The following is a 23,027-nucleotide window of genomic DNA, read 5'->3' on the forward strand; positions in this document are numbered from 1 at the left end:
TTCCTGTGTAGAGGGCGTTTCCGTAGTCCAGTCTGCTGCTGACAAGGGCCTGTGTGACTGTCCTGGTTTCGGTGGGGATCCATCTGTAGATCCTTCGAAGCATGCGGAGGGTGTTGAAGCAGGTGGAGGAGACGGCATTGACTTGCTGGGTCATTGAGAGTGATGAGTCCAGGATGAACCCCAGGTTGCGTGGGTGGTCGGTGCGACTCCAGTTGAGGTCAGCCACCACGAGTCATCCCAGGTGGAGGGGGTGGAGCCGATGATGAGGACCTATGTTTTGTCCGAGTTCAGTTTCAGGCGGCTGTTCATCATCCATTCGGCGATTGCATGCATTCCTTCCCGGAGGTTGGTTTTGGTGGTGGCGGCATCCTTGATGAGGGAGAGGATCAGCTGGGTGTCGTCGGTGTAAGAGACGATGTTGAGGTTGTGTGGTCCGGCGATGTTGGCGAGCGGTGCCATGTAGACGTCGAAAAGGGTTGGGCTGAGTGAAGATCCTTGGGGTAGGCTGCAGGTGATTTTCGTGGCTTCAGATCGGAATGGTGGGAGGCGGACCCTCTGGGTTCTCTCTGTGAGGAAGGATGAGGTCCAGTCCAAGGCTTTATCATGGATTCCTGCATCATGGAGGCGTGTACATAGGGTGTGGTGGCAGATGGTGTTGAAGGTGGCCCAGAGGTCCAGGAGGATGAGTGCAGTGGTTTTGCCACTACCCAGCATGGTCCTGATGTCGTCGGTGGCAGCGATGAGGGGGTTTCAGTGCTGTGGTTGCTGCAGAACCCAGATTGGGATGGGTCCAGGATATTCCTGGAGGAAGTGGGTCAGTTGCTCGTTGAAGATCTTCTCAATTACTTTTGCCGGGAACTGGGGCATGGAGATGGGCTGGAAGTTCTTAAAGTCCTTTCGGTCCACCTTGGGTTTCTTGTGAAGGGCGCTGACGTCGGCGTGCTTCCAGATTTCCGGGAAGGTGGCGGTCAAGAAGGAGCTGTTGATGCTCTTTCAGAGTTGGGGTGCGATGATGAGCTCGCTTTGTTGAAGATGTGGTGATGGCAGGGGTCGGATGGTGAGCCAGAGTGTATGGTGTTCATGAATTTGATGGTGTCGTCGTCATTGACGTGGGTCCAGGAGAGCAGGATGTTGGAGCAGCTGGGGGGGGGTGAGTCTGTGGTGTCGGTGGCTGTCAGGCGGGTCTGGGCGTTGAAGCTGTCATTGATGTCTGTGATATTGCGGTGAAAGAAGGTCGCTAGGGAGTCGCATAGGTTTTGTGACGGCGGGATGCTGTTGGAGCTGGAGCTGGGGTTTGAAAGTTCCTTCACATTGATAAATAGCTCTTTGCTGTTGTGTGCGTTGTTATCGATCGGCACAAAGCACACAGAGCAGGAGTCTGAGTCAGGGGGTACTCGAACCTTGCAGTGGGGAGTCAGGCTGTCAGGCTTCAGAGGTGACGCAGGGCAAAGCAGAGCTGCTGAGGAGAGTGAGATCCAAGGACCGAGGTCTGTGGACTTCTATGTACCACCTAAATATGTCATGTTTGGTATCAAACAACATGCCCTCTAACCCCTAACTCAAATCTCATGTCGAGGGCAATGTTGCATGCACCCAGTTGGCTACCTTAAAAGTTGCCCACCTGGTTGCTCCAGCTTCTATGTGCTCTGGCTGGTAGCCTGCGCATGCTGCCACTGAGATAGAATTCTGACCTCTTGCCAGGCAGTGGGATCACTTCCAGGAGTCTGGAACAAACACCTGGGCAAGAAGGCAAACACACCTTCTCCCTTCCAGGAAGAATAGTGTAGTGGCACATCAAGGCTGCAAGCTTCAAAGGCTACACCTCCTCGGATATGCATCAGGGCTGACTCCAGGATGAAAAAACAGCCCTTCCCCAAGCACATTTGAACCCGGGCACTTGGGAAATTAGGTATGAAGGCTGTGCACACCCCCAAAAAGCCGGCCACAACGCTTGGGTGGGTTGCCTGATCTATACAGTTAAGGAAGACTTCTGCCATTTTAAAAAGTGGTAGAAATAGTGGGTTCTGGAGAGAAACAGTGACCTCTCACCCCTTGATTTGGACACCTGAGGGCCGGATTAACCACTGGGGCAAGCAGCCCATTGGCCACACCCCTAACTTAACTAAATCTGGGATGTAAGGGCAACCCCTGACACTAGAACCTCAGTTTTAAGCAACCTGCATCGAAGACGACAAAGAAGAGACCTATGTCTGCGACAACAGGACTTGCACAAATCAAAAGACCAATACCCTGTCCATGTGGCAACATCACTGGAACTACCTGATCAAGACTCATCCTAGGATAACTCTTGGTTACCCCAGACAGAGGGACCCCTGAGGCTTCCCTGGACTAGAGGCACTAGTCCCCTGAAAACTGCAGGTAAGCAATGCTCTAGATCCGAAGGATTGCTGGCCATCAGACTCTTTGAGGGATTTCCCAAATTCAGATAGTCTAGTGCATTGTGAGAACTATAGTCCTGCCTTAGTAGTTACAGGTAGCAACAGTTTTCCCCGGTTCCACTGGACATTGAAGTACCTTTTTCCCAGCAATAATTTTGTGTTCATTATTGAATTTTTATTATGATTGCCTAGAGTGTTGTTTACCGATCCCTTTTTCCCAGCATTACAGCTGCCAAGGCTTGTTGGTCGCCAGTCCGGCAATTCACCCTTGCACTCAACATTGTATCTAGGGGAAACTCCGTCCGACCTTTGACCAACATCAGCAACCACCCCGTTGTTGTGTTTTTCCATCTTGTTTCCAGGAGCACCATATAAGCAGTAAAAGCATCTCTCCCACAGCTCCATTCAGTACCAGGGGCAGCCAGGACAACTCTGCATCCGGATTTCACAGACCGGGTAAAATTGAACTGACTGAGTGTTTGCCCAAGTGTGGAGCTAGACTTGATTCAAGGGTGAGTTGGAGCAAATTTACTCAATGTTTTGGGTCATTTTGGGCAATAATAACATTATAAGTGCAGTTGTGTGTGAATAGAAATGGGCTTATTCTTTTGTGTGTGGGTGTTTTTTCTGTCTGTAACCCTGTTTACCCCTCCCTAAACCTCTATCATTTAGTAATAAGTATTCCTTATTTTATAGTCACTCCACCGTCTCTCCCACACTTACTACAATATATTGTACCTATATGCGTGGAGACCTTTACAACCATGGCAGAACTCTCCACATAGAAAAGATTGGGCCAGAGTTGACAAAAACATCCGCACATAGGTTAGTGTGAATAGCATTTGGTAGTACATGAGTAACCCTATTGTGCTACTATAAAAAGTGCAGTTTGGGGGTATTGTATAGTATTCCCCAGATCTTTGCCTTCAATTGCCTGCTAACCAGAGGTAAAGATAGTGTTCTCCCATTCAAACATGCTACAATTGTTAAACACCTATTGACGCATTTAATTTACTTTCAAGTCCCTAGTATTAGGCCTGGGTGGTAAATTCCGTTCCGCATGCGGAATTTGGGTAATTCCGCGTTCCGCAGAGAACGCAAAATTGCCCAAAATTCTGCATTCCACGACTTCGCGAAATTTTTGCTTGTTTGCGTTCTCAAAATGCGTGTTCGCAAGATATTCCCCCCCCCCCCGAGCACGCAAACAGCGATTGTGAACAGTAATAAAGCATTGCGAACAAGCAATTCCGCGTGTTCGCGGAATTTTTGTTTGTTCGCTGAGTTTTTTTACTATTTCGGGGGGGAGATTTGCGTAACGCGATTACGCAAATTCTGCCTACCCCTACCTAGTATATGGTACCACTCATACACAGCCTGCAAATTTAATGCCACAAGTGGGATTAAGCACTCACTGTGCCACCCACTAAAGTAGCACTGTAAAACATCTCCATGCAAACCATTACAGTGTTGGTGTGAAGTTTTAAACTGCCAACTCAACAAGGAACAATAAACCTTTTGCCACACCTAGACCTTCCTTTTTTAGGTCTCGCTAGAGCCACCGCATGCACTGCTCTGGCGAGAAATTTAGTAGGTGGTTTAAAAGTGCTACCCAGGCCGGCCACCAGCTTGCTATTACGCGCACAGGCTCGCGCAAAATGCAAAGAACTTTTTCCTGTTGCGCACGCACGAGCGCACACCACTCACAACCGGGTCGCTCGGCCAATGCTTGTTTGTAGTGTGATTTGAAATGCTGTCGCTTTCGTGCAGCATCTTAAAAAGCTGCAGTTACACATTTACATGGCACAGCTCGGCCATTGCCGTTCCTCTCTAGCTGAGGGGCGTGATCTATGGTTCAGTGTGTTATCTGTGTCCTGCTTTCTTGGGTGTGACCTAAAGTAGGATGACAGAAAATATGAAGAGGTATAGTACTAATCAATCCGCATATTGTAGGTCACAAGTGATTGGTTAATTAAACAGCCCGCATTTCTAAGTATGGCGTAAAGAGAACATACTTAAATGGTGCAGTGTGATTACAAGCCCAAAATTGGGTGATCAGAGTTAAAAAGAGGAAGAGGCTATAGTGACTAAAAATCAGGTCAGGGTGGTAAAAACAATGCTAGCCTTACCGCGCATGCGCGGCTCCGCGATGCACCCCCGACACGTGACGGGGGTGAGATAACGATGGACGCCGACCGGTTAAAAGTCCGGACTCCGGCTACTTCGCCGCTCTGGTCTCGCGTTGTCCACATCGGGACTACGTGTGGGTAGGTGTGGAAGGTTTAGTCTGCGCGTCGGACAGGTAGGCTTGATTGGTGGCAGCAACGCCGTGCTGTGTGCTTTTCTCAGCATGGCGTTCATGTTGGTAGCGTGTGTAACTGTAGCACCGACGGGCTGGGTATATTGACAACCAGGGGATGTTCTCCCCAGCCGCTTCAGTCCATTTGGGGTACAATTAGGGTTTTGCATTTGGCTTCTGAGTGACATGCATAGTTGAGTAAACGAGCGATGTGAAGAGGCCAGGGTGACCTTGACCAAACTTGTTTACAGGCGTGCCTGCACTGCGCTCTTCACGTATTTCAACTTGCATGTCCTGGGATCCGTGGCAGACTACATCTTTGTATACCCGGTGCCGGTTTGGCATCTCTATAGGACAACAGCGACCTGTTGGTTGCCTTTATATTTTAGCCTTAGCGGAGCTTGGGAACAACTGCTACTAGTCTCTGCTAGCTAGTTTGGGCTTCATTACTTCCCGTCTTCTCCCAATTTCCCCAAGGTACCTCCACTAAGGTGCCATTACACGGGAGCAGACCGTTGAAGCAAACTAGCGAACACAATAGGGTTAGCAGCAGTACCTTATTTTCATTGTTTTTACCACCCTGACCTGATTTTTAGTTACTATAGTCTCTTCCTAACTCTGATCACCCAATTTTGGATTTTTAATCACACTGCACCATTTAAGTATGTTCTCTTTACGTCATACTTAGAAATGTGTGCTGTTTGATTAACCAGGCAGTTGTGACCTACAATGTGCAGATTTTGATTAGTACTATACCTCTTACATATTTTTTGTCATCCTACTTTAGGTCACACCCAAGAAGGCAGGACCGGCTGGCCTGCCTAGTTACTTCAATTGGAAGGTAGTATAGCCCCTTCCTTGTGTAGCACAGTTCTTTCTTTTGATTTAGGTCCTGACGAATTGCAAGTATAGCATGAAACATGTCGACCATCAGGCAGTAGATATGCTAATGGATCAAAGTACCAGTGTGTATCTCTCCCTCACCGTTTTTACTAAGGTAGTTAATCACATCATTAAAATAATTAGTGGATTACCTAACCTTTTTTAACTTTTACACACTTTGCACGTCTACACTACTCCTAGTACCCTCACACCCGCATGCAACAACTGCCAAGAACAAAAGATCTCCGATAAAGAGCCCCTTCATGGGTGCCCGTCAGACATTGCAGCGCAAGTCTGACGAGGAGCAAAACCCAGATGATGAAGCATGACACCTAGCTTGCTGGGTGTGTGAGGGTTTTAGTTCCGAAATGGGAATTTCCCCCTTTCTCTCCCTTGCTTGGTTTTCATAAACCTCCCTTTTCCTTGGGAAACCGTGTACCTCTCTTTGTTTGAGATATTGTCAGGGCCTGTACACTGGACCCCGTTAAAAATCGCCCACCTTGGTTCCCCCCTCTTTGTTGATTTCCTCCTCTCTGACACACACTGCCCCGCTCTTGACCAATGTGTGCAGAGAAGCAGCACCGGATCTCTGAGCTCATGCTGGATCCAGACCATCTAAGTCATGTGAGATGCAGCAGAAAGGTGGGTTGTGTTTCAAGCTCATCACAGGAAGCTCATGTGTGTGCGCCTCTCTGAGGGACAAGGCGGGAGTGCTGAACCTCTGAGGATTTGAGGCCTATCACTATTGATCATTGTGGCTTGCCCAAGTACTGTCCACACAGAAGGTACAACTTCTGCCTCTCCCATCTCATTATGGGCTTGAATCAGGATGGCCACTCTTCTGACCACCATCTCTTGACCCAACTTGTACGCCAACATGTCTTTGGGTCGCTGAGGGACTGGCCCGTCATCCTCTCATCTCGTATAAGGGCCCTTGCCTCTTTTCTGTACTCATTGCTCTGTACAGACTGCCCCTCTTCTCACTTCTGGAATCTTTCGTAGCATCCATACGTAGACTTCGCTGCAACGGAAGCACATTCGGCCGCCCCCCTGCAGTCACATCCATGACGTAGCTCAGCCAAACCCTGTTACCTCATCCATCCTTCCGTAGAGAGACGCAGGGGCAGATTTACCAAGAATTTGCACTGGGGCAATGACGGTAGGGTAATGCAGAGCAACGCAAAGCCTTGGAAGGATGTTCACTTCCCAGTTCAAAAGGTATTTTATGCACTGGAAAGGAGGCCTTTTAACAGCACAAATACAGCTTTGAGCTTCTTTTCGCCAGTTGGAGTCTAAGGCTGTTGCATGGGTATAACTTTACAGATCAGCGGAACCACCTACAGTTTTTGACACAAAGACCAATCTACTAAAATTAGTAGAAGAGGCCCTGCGTAAAGAAAAACCTCCTTGAAACAAGGGGCTACCTTGCAGAAATAATGTAATTTCTTCAACCATTTCACATATTGCATGTTTGCTGCACTGTACAGCAAACATCCAATCTGTGGAATGGTTCAGAGTGTGTCTAGGCATAGGATGTTATACCTGAAGGGTAGGTGTTCAGTACACATTCTGTGCTGGCAGTCACACACACACCACTGCACCATGGTGCAAAGGCTGCATTTGTCTAGGCTTCCACCCATACTCACTGGTAGCAGCTACTATAGGTTTGCAGAACATGGGCCCAGATTCACTAATTCTTTGTGCCGGGATTGCATCAGAAAAGTGACGGAAGCCAGTGAAAAATGCTGTATTGGGATTTAGTTTCCCGTACAAAACAAGTAGAAACAAGTAAAGTAGCTCTAAAGTTACTTCAAAAGTAGCACCCTACTTTGTGTCAAGGGGGCATACCATGGGTGGTGCATGGGTGTTCCAGTACAACTACTTTTTGAAATATATATTCCTCTTAACAATGTGCCAGGGGCACAGCTATCAGGGGTGCAGCCAGTTTACACTTCAGGACATGTGTTTGGGCTTTTTTAAAAATGTTATTCAGATGTAAATTAAAGACCAAAAACATGTGAAAGCTAAAATTAAAATTTTTTAAATACCAATAATTAATTAGAAAAAAGAGTTAATAGATCATGTATATTAATTATATCTCAATACATTTGTTCTAAGGATATTGGGGCAGATTTACAATAAGTGGTGCATCCCTGTGTATTAGCAGGGATGCGCCACTAATTGTGCACCATGACTCCGCCACCATTGATGCACCTCATTTACAATGTGGCGCACCAATGGGCAAAAACGGCACAGATGCGTGACGCATCTGTACCGTAAAGGCGGCGCATTGCTGGAGTTGCGTTGCTTTTCAAAGTACAAGGGGACCCAACGGATAGCTAAGTACCATGGGTATAACTGCGTTATAAGGAACAAAGGTCACTTAGCTTATTTAAGATTCAAACTGATGCAGTATAGGTACACAATGGAAGCTATACGAGTATCAAGTTTCCAGACCCAGCCGGGAAAGGAGTTTATTTTTTGGAGGCAATATCCAATCTTACAATATAAACAGTATAACTTGACACAAGCCTGTGCCGTACAAAACAGAAGGAAAAAAAACAAGGATAGCGTAAAAGTGAAAGGGGTGTCTTTCAGGCAAAGGAAAAGGAGCAAGGACAGGGTACTGTAAAGAGTTAAAAATTAATATCAGTATCGCCTGGAGTTGGGTGTACACAATCACAATTGAAAATAATACAAGTGTAACCCCACTCATGGGTGTCGACGTTTCGATCCCTTAGCTCGACTAAATACACGGGATCATCATCAGGACTTTGTAATAGACAAAAACATGCCTGAATGTAGTCAATAACGCCTCAATGAGGTGAAGAAAATAATCTCTAATGGTTAACGGTCCTTCTCTTCAAAATATGGCAATGGTGCACGTAGATACACGTGATGGAGAGCATTAAAGGGGGTCCGGTGGAAAGTTCCTGCGTTTACAGGTACCTCGAGGTCCGTTTTCAACTGCAGAAGGTAGCAGCTCTTAGTTCACTCTGTATGTAAACACGGAGTAGTTCAACTCATTGAGGCGTTATTGACTACATTCAGGCATGTTTTTGTCTATTACAAAAGTCCTGATGATGATCCCGTGTATTTAGTCGAGCTAAGGGATCGAAACGTCGACACCCATGAGTGGGGTTACACTTGTATTATTTTCAATTGTGATTGTGTACACCCAACTCCAGGCGATACTGATATTAATTTTTAACTCTTTACAGTACCCTGTCCTTGCTCCTTTTCCTTTGCCTGAAAGACACCCCTTTCACTTTTACGCTATCCTTGTTTTTTTTCCTTCTGTTTTGTACGGCACAGGCTTGTGTCAAGTTATACTGTTTATATTGTAAGATTGGATATTGCCTCCAAAAAATAAACTCCTTTCCCGGCTGGGTCTGGAAACTTGATACTCGTATAGCTTCCATTGTGTACCTATACTGCATCAGTTTGAATCTTAAATAAGCTAAGTGACCTTTGTTCCTTATAACGGAGTTGCGTTGCAAGCGCAACGTAGCTCCAGAAAGTCTCTGGGGTGCCCTATCTTGTTATTGCTGCATCAATTCTTATGCCTGCTTCAAGCAGGCGCAGGGTTTTGACGCAGCAAGGGCCCCAAGGTGACTGGGTGAAATCTGGTAGATTTCACTCAGCCACTTTTAGGAGGCGTTCCTGCGCCGGAATGCCCCCCCCCCCCCTCCCCACCCTGCGCAGGAACACCGCCTCCTTGCACAGTGCTTTACAATGTGACGCATCTGGGAGATGTGTCACGTTGTAAGTACCCCGAACCATGGCGCATCTTTTGCGTCGCCACTGTGTCACAAAAGTGACACAACAACAGCGTAAAAGGGGCGCAAGGGGCTTATAAATCTGCCCCATTGTGTTTAAACAGGAGATCAGCAGTTCCCAGATAGATTTCAGATACTGTAGTTCTCATCACTTTGTATTATAGCCAACTCCATATCACAAAGGTCAATACATTTATTAAATACCATTTGGTAAAAATATGTAGGGTATAAGACTCTTCATGTGAACAACACAAGCATTTGGAATCAGAGGGGCAGTTACAAGAGAAAAATGTTGTGGGGGTGTAGGAGGCTGGCTTAGTGTATTGTGCACACCTAAATAATCCAGACAACCCTTATGGTGATATTATTGGTCATTGATTAGATTTTTGAAAGCTCTCAGTGGTAGCTGTGGAGAGCAGCCTTCAGGCTTATCTTACCAGTTTAATCATGTAGTGTAGTGTAGGTTAAATGAAAAAGAACCACACAGTGTATTTATAAAATATGTCTATTTATTACACAACACTCACTAACACATTAGTATTTCTCCTACCCAGAGATATCAACACAAATACACAATAATACTGCAGTTGCAATAAGGTAAGTAGCGCAAAATACAGTGGTCTCAAGGGGGAGACCCAACCATATACTAACAAGCATTGTCATAGCCAATAGGTCTCGCTTTTTGAACCCTATAAGTATTTAGTTATGCAGCAGAATATCCTTGGTGCAACAACACCAACTGTTGCATGGCTAAACACTTATAAGGTCCCAAATACAAGACCTATTGGCTATGCGAATGCTTGTTATACTTATAAGTCGCTCTTTTTTTTGTCCTCATTAGCATCACATTTCCTTCCACAGCACCTCCATCCGACACCACCCTTTTTTCACTGCCTGGAGAGAAAGGTTCTGATGCTGCCTTACTTATCAGAGGCCTGCCAATTGCACTTCAATATCCATTCTCCTTAACCTTCGATTCTCCCAACCATAAGCCAACACTCAGATACGGATCCTCCAGGAGAGATACGAAAATTCTGGGAGTGGCATGTGCATTATACCGAGGTCTAATTTTTAGTCATAATCATTGGACAGACCCATCATACCTCTCCAACCACTCCGCTAACAGATGCAAAAAGACATGCCTTCTCCTATCTAGGCAGAAGGTAACTCTTAATGTAGGTCTTAAAAGCCCATAGGGATATATATATTTAATGTTTTACATGTTCTGGCAGTGAAAAACCTCCAAAGCCGTTTTTACCTAGGCAAGGCTGGCTCATCGGTTAATACTTGTTCACACTATAACAGTTAATGAGGGCTCAATTCAGTTTGCATCGCGAACACTCTACTACAATGACCAGAGTCCTCAGGGGCACCTACGCGCCGGAGTGGTACTATACCTGGCAGATATTGGCAGCCATCGGCGACCCCAGAACACTGCCTATCCCTGCTGACGAGGGTTGAAAACCCGAAACACGTGTCCAGGGATGGCGAAGACAGCGAAGATAGCAAGATCGAAAGATGATGCATCGCGAACACTCTACTACAATGACCAGAGTCCTCAGGGGCAACTTCCGCCGGTGTGTGAGTAGTGTGCGACCCCACCCCTCTTTGTAACTTAAAGCTCCCTTGAGCAGTGGGCTGACGAGCCTGGGATCCCGCACCTACGCGCCGGAGTGGTACTATACCTGGCAGATATTGGCAGCCATCGGCGACCCCAGAACACTGCCTATCCCTGCTGACGAGGGTTGAAAACCCGAAACACGTGTCCAGGGATGGCGAAGACAGCGAAGATAGCAAGATCGAAAGATGATGCATCGCGAACACTCTACTACAATGACCAGAGTCCTCAGGGGCAACTTCCGCCGGTGTGTGAGTAGTGTGCGACCCCACCCCTCTTTGTAACCTTTACAACTCATTACACTTGGGGGTGCTGGATAGTGAATAGTTTAATTTACTATTCAAACTCCAGTCCCCGTGGACACTAAAGAAGGTGTTGGATAGTAAATTAAAACTATTTCTTATCCTAGAGCGCCCCCCAGTGTAATGCGTTGTAATGGTTTTCATTGTAATACATGCGTTGTAACAGCACTGCGTGGTAAAAGTTGCGTTGTAAAGGTTGCATACCCTCAACATTGCGTGGGTCTATGCATCCATTAGTTCACCTTCCTCAAATCCCCATTCGCATCCCTCAGCTTACATAAGAAAGAGAAATTCTGGCCGGGAGGCCTGCTAAACACTAACTCTCTACCCAAACACTGTAATAACATTCATAAACTCATCAGAGACTGGAACTTTGAGTTCATATTCCTCACCAAAACTAGGTTTAATGATCTCTTCAATCCTTACATCGCCAGGGCCAGGGCATGCTCTTAAGGAGATTGGATAGGGCAGGCAGAAGAGGAGGAGGCAATGACTTGATCCACTGAGCTAACTATCTAGGCGCTTGAGTCACAGTGAATAAGCTAAAGTGGTTAGAATATGTAGGCTTCAGCTCTACACTATCAGAACAGTTCTCATTCTCAGGAGTACTCCTTTTCCGCCCTCATGGTCCTAGCGCTGAGCTCCTGGACACCCTAGGTGATGCTATTGCTCCACACTGCATGCAGTTGTCTAACTCCACCATGTTCTGTGATTTTAATGTTCACGTATGCAATCTCAACAACAAATCAACAACAAAACGGGGTAAACCATGATGGATTGGGCCTGCACATTGATTCTGGAGCAGAAAGTACAGGGCCCCACTCATTCAGCAGGCCACACATCTCTGAGTACACTGGAGGCTGAAACTCGTACCCTGATGGACCATTACTTGGTTCACTTCCACAGAAAACAGCCTGACCCCTCTACTAAGTCACAGTCTATAGATCACTGGGTGCAATACTCTAAACTAAAAGATATTAATGAGGCAAAATTCACAAAGGAATAGAAGGTATTCCTCCACTTCAATCACGATGACCCTTAGAAGCACACTATTGCCTTCAGTAAGGGTATGTTTGGTGTCCTAGACAAACTTGCCTCCATTAAAATGTACATGAACTCAGGTTCTGCTCAAACCGCTTCTTCAAATTTCGCATCACTAGTAGAGGAGAAAAAGGCCTGGAAAACTTCAGTGAAAGTGGAGAGTGAATTACTCTGACCCTCATAAGTAAAATTATAAAGTAGTGGTACCATAGATTTATAATAGATGCAACGACTGTGAACTTTGCTGAGAAGATCAAATCAGCAAAAACCTCTTCTAGGGAAATATTTAGCATATCAAAAGAATTCCTCAATCCAAAAGCCATTGTAAATGCCATCCCACCTTCCCAGGAGCTTTGTAATGAGTTAGCCAGATTCTTCAAGAAGAAGCTAGATATCATCTATGCAAATTTCCATAAGGAAGAAGCATACATACATGGAGTATCACACTCAGACACAGTAGTAAAAGCCCAGGTGACCCGCCACTTCAACACTTTTTCCCCTATTTCACTGTAGGATTCAGATACGCTCTAGTACACTGTAAATCAGGGTCCCCTGATGACTATGTCCCTCTTTGCCTGAAGTGAAACTTTCACATCAACCCACTGATCAACACTTCGTAATCAATGGGATTAGTTCCATCTATATGGAAGAAGGCCTTTATCAAGCCACTCCTGAGAAACCAACTGTGGGCCCCAAAATCTTGACCCGCTACAGGTCCATATCACTGCTGCCTGTGCTAGCAAGCGGCACTGAGAAGCTGGCTAATAAACAGCTCTCACACTATCTCAACTCGGAAAATCCACATCAAGCCTTGCTGTCTGGCTTCAGGCCACAACACAGCAAGAAACCACACTGGTCAAGGTTTCTGAGATGATCAAGATCACGTTGGACAAGGGGAAGAATGCCATCATGATACTATTAGATCTGTTGACAGCATTCAACAAAGTCCACCACAAATTTCTGCTGAGATGCCTGGAAGAAGTGGGGATAGTAGCAACTGCCCTGAGATGGTTTTGTTCTTTCCTCTCAGACTGAACTCAGACGGTCAAGTTGCCATACTTTACATCTTAAGCCATCACCCTCAGTTATGAGGTCCCTCAGGGTTCATCCCTTAGCCTCACCCTCTTTAACATCTTTATGACACCTTTGGCCCATCTTGTCGAATCCTTTGGGATAATGGTTATATCATATGTTTACGATAGCCAGTTAATTGTCTCAATAGAGTGAAAGGCACTAGGCTGCTCTACCTCAGAAGATTGTTCCTCACATATCTCTGAGACTTCTCCGCTCCTCTAAAGCCCATTTCCTGGAGGTCCATAGTCATAGGATGACCAACAGAGGTGGCAGGCCATTTTCTGTTCTAGCCCCCTTGGAATGGAACCTGCTCCCACTCTCCTTAAGGAGGGAAGGGAACTCAAGACCTGACTCTTTTCCTTTCATCAGACCCTCTTTTCAAGCTCCTCACTCTGCATATTAGAGGCATCTATTTCCGAAGCGCCATGATGGCCTTTGGGGCAACAGAGCACTTTACAAACGCAATAAATAGCAAATATTTTAATAGTAATTTAAAATCCAACTTAATGGTCAAGTCGGATTATATATTACTATTTTGGAAATTGCACTTTTAGAGATATGTCATTTTCCTGCCTAAAATCAAAACGCCTTACTACAAGTGACCATCTGTCATCTGACCCATGATGGCTTCCCTGTGGTTAGATGTGTACTACTCCCAAACAACTCTGGGTGTGGGCAGAGGGTCTCTTTCCTTGATCGGATGGCCTGGCGGCTGTTCCTGAATCCTTCATGAGCCTCAAGTGATGCCTATCTTATCACTGGCAGTTGAAGCTCACACCTAGGCCCGCCTCTCCATTGTCTCTATAGTCAGGCTGCCTCCAAACCCAAAGGGAAGGAAGGGACTGAACAGAACTGGTTTAGAGGTGGGCAAAGGCTTGTCCTCCACCCACAGGCTGGAATTGGGAAATAATGTGGGCTCCACAGTCCACTTCTCAGAACACTGTTGGACCTGTGAAGAATCAGAAGATCTATCCTTCTCTATGAAGAACCTGAAGGAAGACTTAACCTACTTGCCATGAACCCAGGATCCAATAAGGGTGTGTTGGCTGACCTCCTGTTTGAGCTACAAGGACATAACAAGCTTCTATAGGCCTCTCCCCCTGCAATTGCCCAACTGATCAGTTCCAACTGGACCTTGCTGTTGGCCTCGGTTGGAGTGAGTCCTAATACCCAAGCTCTGTCCTCCAGGTCCTGGACACTTAGTTGGTGTTAGACTCTACTCCTACTGTCCCTAAACTGCAAGAAATGGACCTTAGAAATGTTTTGCAAACTTTCTCTCCAAAGAACCTAAGGAGACTGGGTTGCAGTCAAATTAGCAACTACCAATGTTGAATCATTGGCCGGCCCTAACTTGCCAGTTTGCAACACTGTATGAGATCTGACTTTCAGAAAAGGTTTTAAGTCCTAGCATGGAGGGCTTCACTGGGAGCATCTCAGAGAAGTATCCGTCGATATTGATGCCTTCCTGGGGACAGACTTCACTTGTTTGGAGCTTTTCCACATTTGTTCCCTATATCCAACTGGCGTTCCATTGTGATGGACCTTAACTTTTGACCTTAACCTGGTCTAGGCGATAAGATAGCTATAGCCGGCGCTTTGTGACACTATTTTTAATCAAACTTTAAAAATTAATGTCACCAGTTCTACTAATTGAAGTTGTGTTGTTTTGGTATCATTTTATTTATTAATATATTCTCTATTATTCTTAGAGGGGCAAAAAAACGGACACAATTATGGTGTAGTCCGATGTTGGATGTTTTAGAGATGAAACAGGGCTGTGCAGATGCAGTCAGTGGCACCTACCACATGAGAGAAGAGGGCATAAACGTCCCTTGTCAGCCTCTGCCTTCCCACCAGTGACTGTGGCATGGTGAAAAACTGGTGCACTCTTCTGTTTATCTCAGTTCCTTATGCAAGCATAGAGACTGCATGTGAGATGTCCACATAGTCTGAGCCGACCATCTGAAAACATCAAATGACCATAAAGTGGAGTGCAGCCAGTATTTTAACATGGCCAGGGATAGGCTGTAAGTGGGCTATGGGTTAATCAAGCTCCTGCTCCCAGCCTTCAACAATGATAAGGATCATTTCAGTGAGACGTGGTGTGTGCCAATAACTAATTCTTTGGACCTTTGCCTGTAAACACTCTTGCCTTCTTAAATAGGTATTCCTCAAAATGAGGGGCAAAGCAGCAATCACAGTCATCAACATACAGAAGACAGAAGAGGTTGGCTGTTGTGTGAGTTCATTTTTGTTATGTGGCCAGTTTGGAATCTTTTGGTTAGTGTTAAAATGTGTTTCAGATGTTGATGGGAGATGGAGTTCAGAACAATCACTAGTTGCATCAACAGCTGTGTTGCAAGAGTTCTAAGCCTTATTATTAACTTGAACAGCATTAGCTTTAAAGACTAAAATATTGTATGTCAAACAAACTTGCAATAACATTACAAAGGTGAAGTAGTGTGGCTCACTGGTTAGAGGCGGCAGACCCGAGAGCAGAGGACGGCCTGGGACCAGGGTTCGAATCCTGGCACGGCAGGTTTCTGGACCAGGGTCAGCGGACTCGATAATTCTCTCGCCTCGGTGCCCACTCTGATCAGCGATCACACTCGGCAACTCTGGGCATTAGCTTGCCTCATCTTCACTAACAGCCCCACCAGACTGCCGGGGATGCCTGGTCTCACCCTGGAGATACCCATTAAGGGACCATCTCTCAGGGAAGCCAGGAAGGGTTTCGCAGCGGTCGAAGCGCCTTGGGACCCTCCGGGTAAGTAGTGCGCTATATAAATGCCTATACAAAGGATTTTCTTAAAAGTTTACTTTTAATTAATGCATTTAAAAAAGAATGTTTCTTTTTTTCCAAAATATGTCTGTGTTTATTTGATGGCTCCATTACATTCAATGGGAGTATGTTGCAGTAGCAGTGGATGGCCAGGTGTTGTCCTGGAAAATCCGTTTTAACAAATTGTAATGTCTAGGTACAACCAGTACTGCTTTGGCTGTGCAACCCTGTAGGAGTAAGACATATAAGCCAGAACCTGATTCTTTTTGCCACCAGAGCCCGTCAACCAACTGAGATATGCCTATAACTCCAGGCAAGACCAGCACCCAGTGGAAGGGGAAATTGGAGAAAAAACAAAAGATGGAATCCCTTGATCCCTTCAAGGTGACTGCATCAGTTCTCTTCACTGAAGACTCTTTCAGTGTTCTAGTGTTGTTTTGTGTTTACAAGGATATAATGAGATTTTAGATACTTTACCTCCCAGGAATGAACATGACCGTACATAGAACATAAATTGGTAAGTATATTTTTTATAGGGGTGAGTGAGGCACCGAGGGGCATATTATCAAGGGGGTTTATCTCCGCTTTTTTGGCTTTAAAAGCCAAGAAAGTGGAGATAAAATTATCTCCCTATTACCTAGCTGTCGCTAACACCAGTTAGCGACAGCTAGTAGGGGATAGCGACCATCTTGGGCCCCACTTTGCATGTCAGTGATATTTATCACTAATGACATGCAAAGTGGGCGTGCCAAGATGTTAGCGACTGGAAACAGTCACTAAGATCGCTATCTCCTATTACCAACTTTTGGAGATATCCTTGCTAAGCGCGAATATCTCCAAAAGCTAACACCTGCCCTGAGCAGTTCTTAGCCATGTTATCCAATGGGAGGTGGATAACATGGCTAAGAGCATTAGCTCGGTAATGCATGAACATCGCTGAGTTTTCAGCGATATTCATGCATTGTGGCCGATTTTTATCGCATTTGCGATAAACCTTGGTAATACCAAGGTTTATCTGCGATAAAAATCGCCGCAGCTCAGCGGTACATTTTTGTCTCTAACCAAGCATTAGCGATAATTATCGCTATTGCTTGGTAATATGCCCCTGAGCTTTTACCACTCCGCGCACCGCTTGGAGCATGGAGTTCAGCAAAAAACGTTGCCTACACTATGAAGTTAACTGCCATCTCTCACTGCTGCTCACTAGCTCCCAGCATTGTACGCAGCTGCCTGAACTCGGCTCAGGAAGAGGCAAGGGGCGGGGGACATTTCTGAGTCTGGTCTACTCTGAAAGGGAGAGTGGGGCGTCTGGGGGCTGTGCTTTCGGGGTATCACCGCAAACTGCAGTGCAAAAGCCCAGGCTGCTCGGAGAAAAGGGGTTTCTCAAGCTGACTTTCAGGCTGCACAGAAAAGCCGAGATAAAGTCAGCCTGGAAAAAAACAATGCCGAAACCACCGCATCCCAGAAATGCCTGCATTCCATGACTGGCAGGAGGATTTTCTATTCCTGCATTCTTTAGGTAAAATCATGTTTACGGTACCAACTTTGTTTACATTTTCATGAGATGATCGAACACACCTTTCTTAACAAGTGTGTGAAGGAAACCGGGGGGTGTCATGTGTGTTTCACAAATGCATGCTATTATGTTATGATTCTGCCCCATCTGCTGCAGATTTTCTCTCTTGAGTGGTGCGGTGCCAGACATTAGCATTGCGCTTCCTTAAATCTGTGTTACCCGCTCCCCCGGCTCCTGCTGTACAAAAGAGGCCCCCATTCCATCTCACTGCGGGCAGCATGGCCGGGAGGAAGTGTTTGGACGCCTAGGTTGCACTCTGATGTCACTCCAGAGATGGTGGCTTGGATGGAGTGCTCCACCAGGATGAAGTGTTCGGTGTATAGGTTGGGAGATCCAGTCTCTACTGCTTTCTGCACACATGCTATGCAAAGCAGAGTATTCCAAGCACATCAGAAGCCCAAAACACTGAGAGGACAACAGGGCTGAAATCTTTTACATATGCCAAAGCAAATGTCAGCCATGCATGCAGTTCCAATCCTTTTCGAGAAGCAGTGTTAATAATTCAAAGAGCCTATGTCCTTACAGAACAACATGGAAAGAAGACACACTTAGTCATGAGGCTACTGCGCCCGTGCCAAAACTGTTTAATGTATTCACTGCACTTTTGGCTGCTCAATGATTTGAAGTTTTTGAACACAAACACAGGGTACAAAAGTGCCTATAAAGCTATAACAGTGTTTTTTTTTCAAAATCTTTTTATTATGCAGCAGGACATTGTTGATACATTTACATATAGAGTGTACAAACATCCCAGCATTTATTAACATTGGTTATTTTACCTGTCATTCCAACTTGCTTATCATTAGATCCCTTGGTATGGCTGTCAGGTTTTCCGAACTAGAGTTCTAAATCGCTGTTACTGCCGGGCTCTGAGAAGGCAGGGTGAATAACCCTCCCCTATGAAAATTCCATCCTGCCTACACCAAGTCCCATTTCTTTGGGCATCCTCTGCTTACATAAACTGCTTTCTTGGCCACCATAGCTCATTCCAAGTCATTATACCATTCCGTGATGGTTGGGGCGAGCTGAGCTCCCCAGTGTTTGGCAATGTTTCGCTTCACAATCATCATACCCAGTGTTGCCCAGCTCTGGTTTTTCCGATTGAGGTCATTCGCCTCCCATATATTAAGGAGGCCTCATTTGGGCGCAGGTTGTACTGGGACCCGGCATAACTGTGTGATTGTGTGTATGATTGTTTCCCAATAGCTCATAATCTTGAGGCATTCCCATATAATATAGTAGACTATCCCTGCGCTCCCACATTGACGCATACATAGTGGGAGTCAGTTCTTTCCATTTTGACTAGGGTCTCTCTGGGTAAGTATGTTCTGTGACATTCTTTAAGCTGAATTAGTCTCAATTTGGAAGGAATTGCCACTCCCCGAGGGTACTCTAGGGCTTCCTGTCAATCAGTGTATTTGGGTTCCCCAATATCTCTCTGCCATCTCTCACGTAAGTGTTGCATTCGGTCTGTCAAGTAGTTGATTTGTTTTTGGTAGGTCAATGAGATTGCTCTGCGATCCATTCTATCTGTGAGCAAATTTCCCTCCAGTGGGGAGGCCTCCGAAGGGCAGTTCCCACCAGTATAGCTGCCATGAGTGTGTGTCTGATCTGTAGGTACCGGAAAGTTTCCATCACTAAGCTGTAACAGTTTTGATCCTGTTGGGTGTCGATTTAGATGCCTTTACATTAATGCTAGCATTCCTAAGTACCTCCGAGGTATAAATATACCGGCTTCCTACTGGCTGCATACTTGCACGGCTCGCCACAGCAAGTTTGGAAGAAATTCGAGTACCCAACTGACACACAGACCAGATGCTGTCCTCCCTGCTCGCAGAGAATCCAGTGTTCTGACTCCCTTCGCAGGGTGTTGGAGTTTGAGATCTGGAAATAGATTACCACCTCTCTCATTCTAAGGTATGGAGCTGACTAAACCTAGAGGGACTCTTGGTACTTACTAAACTTAACATCCTAAACTTACTATATACCATAATATTGAAAACAGCACCTACTTCTTACCTCATACTACACTTAGGTTAGGCACACTGGGTTAGAACCATCTAGAAGCACCAGATGAGTACCCACTTTTAGCCTACGTTATTTATGTGTATGTATATAAATATAGGTCATAGCTAAAAGACAATGCTATTACAGTATTATTTCTTCTTATTGCTGACACTGTACATTTTATATCTTGTTTAACGATCGTAACACAAGAATTAAGACTGTTCAATAAATCCTTTTATTGAAACGCCCGTCTATTCTTTCTGTGTAACTCTGCAGAAACTAAGCATGCATGATTAACTGAGTGAAACTGTTATCTATTGTCTCCACAATTATGAGAAATGTTCAGATTCTAAGGGAAACAAAGTTGCCATGTGTATGCGGTTGTCAGAAACTAATCCCTTATTGCTCATTTGAGAAGTTTCTCGTGACCTCTGATTTAGCTGGCTCACACAAGTAATTATGTTTAAAGTACTCAATAGGAGCATACTGACCTCAGTCCTATGCTAAAACTATAGTGTATATTATTCCAATGCGCAGAACCTATAAAAGAAATAGGAACTACACTACATGGCACCCAGCGGTTTGATAAGGCACTAATTTAACGCTAGTTGCTGAAGTAACTCAGTTGTGCCTTTTCTCAGAGACCCCTACTCATAATACTCCATAAGACGTCTGGAGTGGGTACGGATAATATCCACCATAGCTGAGTAGGACGAAAATCCTATGTATTAGCTGTTTGGTTTTGTTCAAAGTTGAAGGATGCAGTGTTCCAAAATATTGTGCACCTTATCTTTGTTCCCTTGAAACTTGTTCTACATTTTTCATTAAACAATGACCGATAGCGACAATAACACCGAGACAGGTGGAACTGCGGCTGACCAAGTGACAAGTGCTTTTAATCATACAAGTTTTAATGAAACTGATGAAGACGTTATAAACATCCCTCAAAATATAAGGAAAGCCATCCCTCTAAAACCTATAAAACATGGTCTAACACCAAGAGGTGGTGGAGCAGCTTTCGTGACAGAGGCACATGAATCTTTTCAGGCGGAGGTATTCTATTCATGGATAGTATTCCCAGAATCAAACTGAGTAACAAAAATATTTCCCTTCTACAAAGAAGATGAACCACCTGAGGAATATGTTCCTTTCGAGGATGTTGAAATTCCACTCACATACCAGGAGCATCAGCTCTGGTTTAAAGGTGCCCTAAAACATTGCAATCACATTACCAGGCTCGGTCCACTAGGTAGACCAGGAGCAACATGGTACACACCTCATCCTGACATCGAAGCAATGTCAGACGATGAATTACTGACTCAACTAAAGGAGTTAATAAAAATGTACAAGCAATTAGTCCAATATGTCATGCAGACTTTTACAGTCCAACCCCCATTATCCATTCCAAATCAAACCCCTCAACAAGGTAATACTCTGAAAATTACTCCACAGACTTTACACTCAGTCATGGGTAAATGTCCGCAAAACGTGAACAAATTCCATTCTGGATAGCTCAAAAAGTTACTCAAATCGAAACAGTATTTCCTAATACTAGCCCTTTAGAGAAACACAGAATCATAACACTCTGTTTACCAATGGGGATCATACCACAACTGGAGGACTGCACCACTTGGGGCACAGTCTTTGCTGCCGTCTAATAAAATACATGGTGTTCCGTCTATTGCGATACTACTGGATGTCCTGAAACAAATTCAAAACGAATACAGGGCAGATTACTGAAAAGTTTCGACCAGGTCTCAACAATAATTGTATCTAATATTAAAGGGGAGGCAGCATCAGTGGCGATCCGCCAACGCTTAAGGGAATTTGATGTAACAGAACATCTACATGAACTACCCAGAATAATTGAAAACTCTTATGAAGAATTAGGCAGAGACAGTTTGGGGGGAGAAACCAGTTAAACCACAACTGTCTGGAGTTTCTGAAAAGAACTCTATTAAACGCAATCCTACATCTTCTAAAAAGAAGTGGGAAAATAAACAAAATTCAAAAGAGAATGGGGGCATATTATCAAGGGGGTTTATCTCCGCTTTTTTGGCTTTAAAAGCCAAGAAAGCGGAGATAAAATTACCTCCCTATTACCTAGCTGTCGCTAACACCAGTTAGCGACAGCTAGTAGGAGATAGCGACCATCTTGGGCCTCACTTTGCATGTCAGTGATATTTATCACTAATGACATGCAAAGTGGGCGTGCCAAGATGTTAGCGACTCAAAACAGTCGCTAACATCGCTATCTCCTATTACCAACTTTTGGAGATATTCGCGCTAAGCGCGAATATCTTCAAAAGCTAACACCTGCCCTGAGCAGTTCTTAGCCATGTTATCCAATGGGAGGTGGATAACATGGCTAAGAGCATTAGCTCGGTAATGCATGAATATCGCTGACTTTTCAGCGATATTCATGCATTGCGGCGATTTCTATCGCATTTGCGATAAACCTTGGTAATACCAAGGTTTATTTGCGGTAAAAATCGCCGCAGCTCAGCGGTAAATTTTTGTCTCTAACCAAGCAATAGCGATAATTATCGCTATTGCTTGGTAATATGCCCCAACGTTCTCAATCCTGTGGTAGGTCTCCTCAAAAGGAGCCCTCTGAAAGGAGGTATCACCTCAGGAACAGGGATAATATGAAAAACCCTGACAGGTATCAGGATACTGATACACATTCCTCTCATACCTTTCAAATATCATCACAGACATCCAAAAGAAGAGGACGGTCAGATCAAAAACGTGTGAAGTCCAAAGACGATCAACAGGTTCAGAAAAACAAACCAAAACCTCAATTCTCCAAGAAGAAGGTAGCAGGTCTGAAGATTAGACATGCCGAAAATTCTGATAACACAACTCAAGAATGGAGAAAGGGCTCAGACAATGCTGGACAGTTCAGCAGAAGTAACAATAGCTTGCCAGAATCTGAAGGGACTTCTGGAGACAGTGGACTTGAATGAGTATATAAAAGTAGAGACTTTAGACACCAGGGTTAGTTCTCCACAAAAGTTATATGAAATAACACTCCGGATGGAGGGAGACATACCAAGAAAAGTGAAAGCACTCTTTTGGTTGAGACGTTCAAAGGGTTATGATATACTTCTAGCAGAACAGGACTGTCCACCAGAATTTGTCAGGGAGTGCCCACATGGTGAAGACATCATTATGCCAGCCTTCTCCAACCATGTTCCAGTACATTTGAAATATACATATGCCAGGAAATAGGCAGTTGCCCAGGACCCAGCATTATATAAAAATCATG

This window comes from Lissotriton vulgaris, chromosome 6 (genome assembly GCF_964263255.1).
Source record: "Lissotriton vulgaris chromosome 6, aLisVul1.2, whole genome shotgun sequence".
Lineage (NCBI taxonomy): Eukaryota > Metazoa > Chordata > Amphibia > Caudata > Salamandridae > Lissotriton > Lissotriton vulgaris.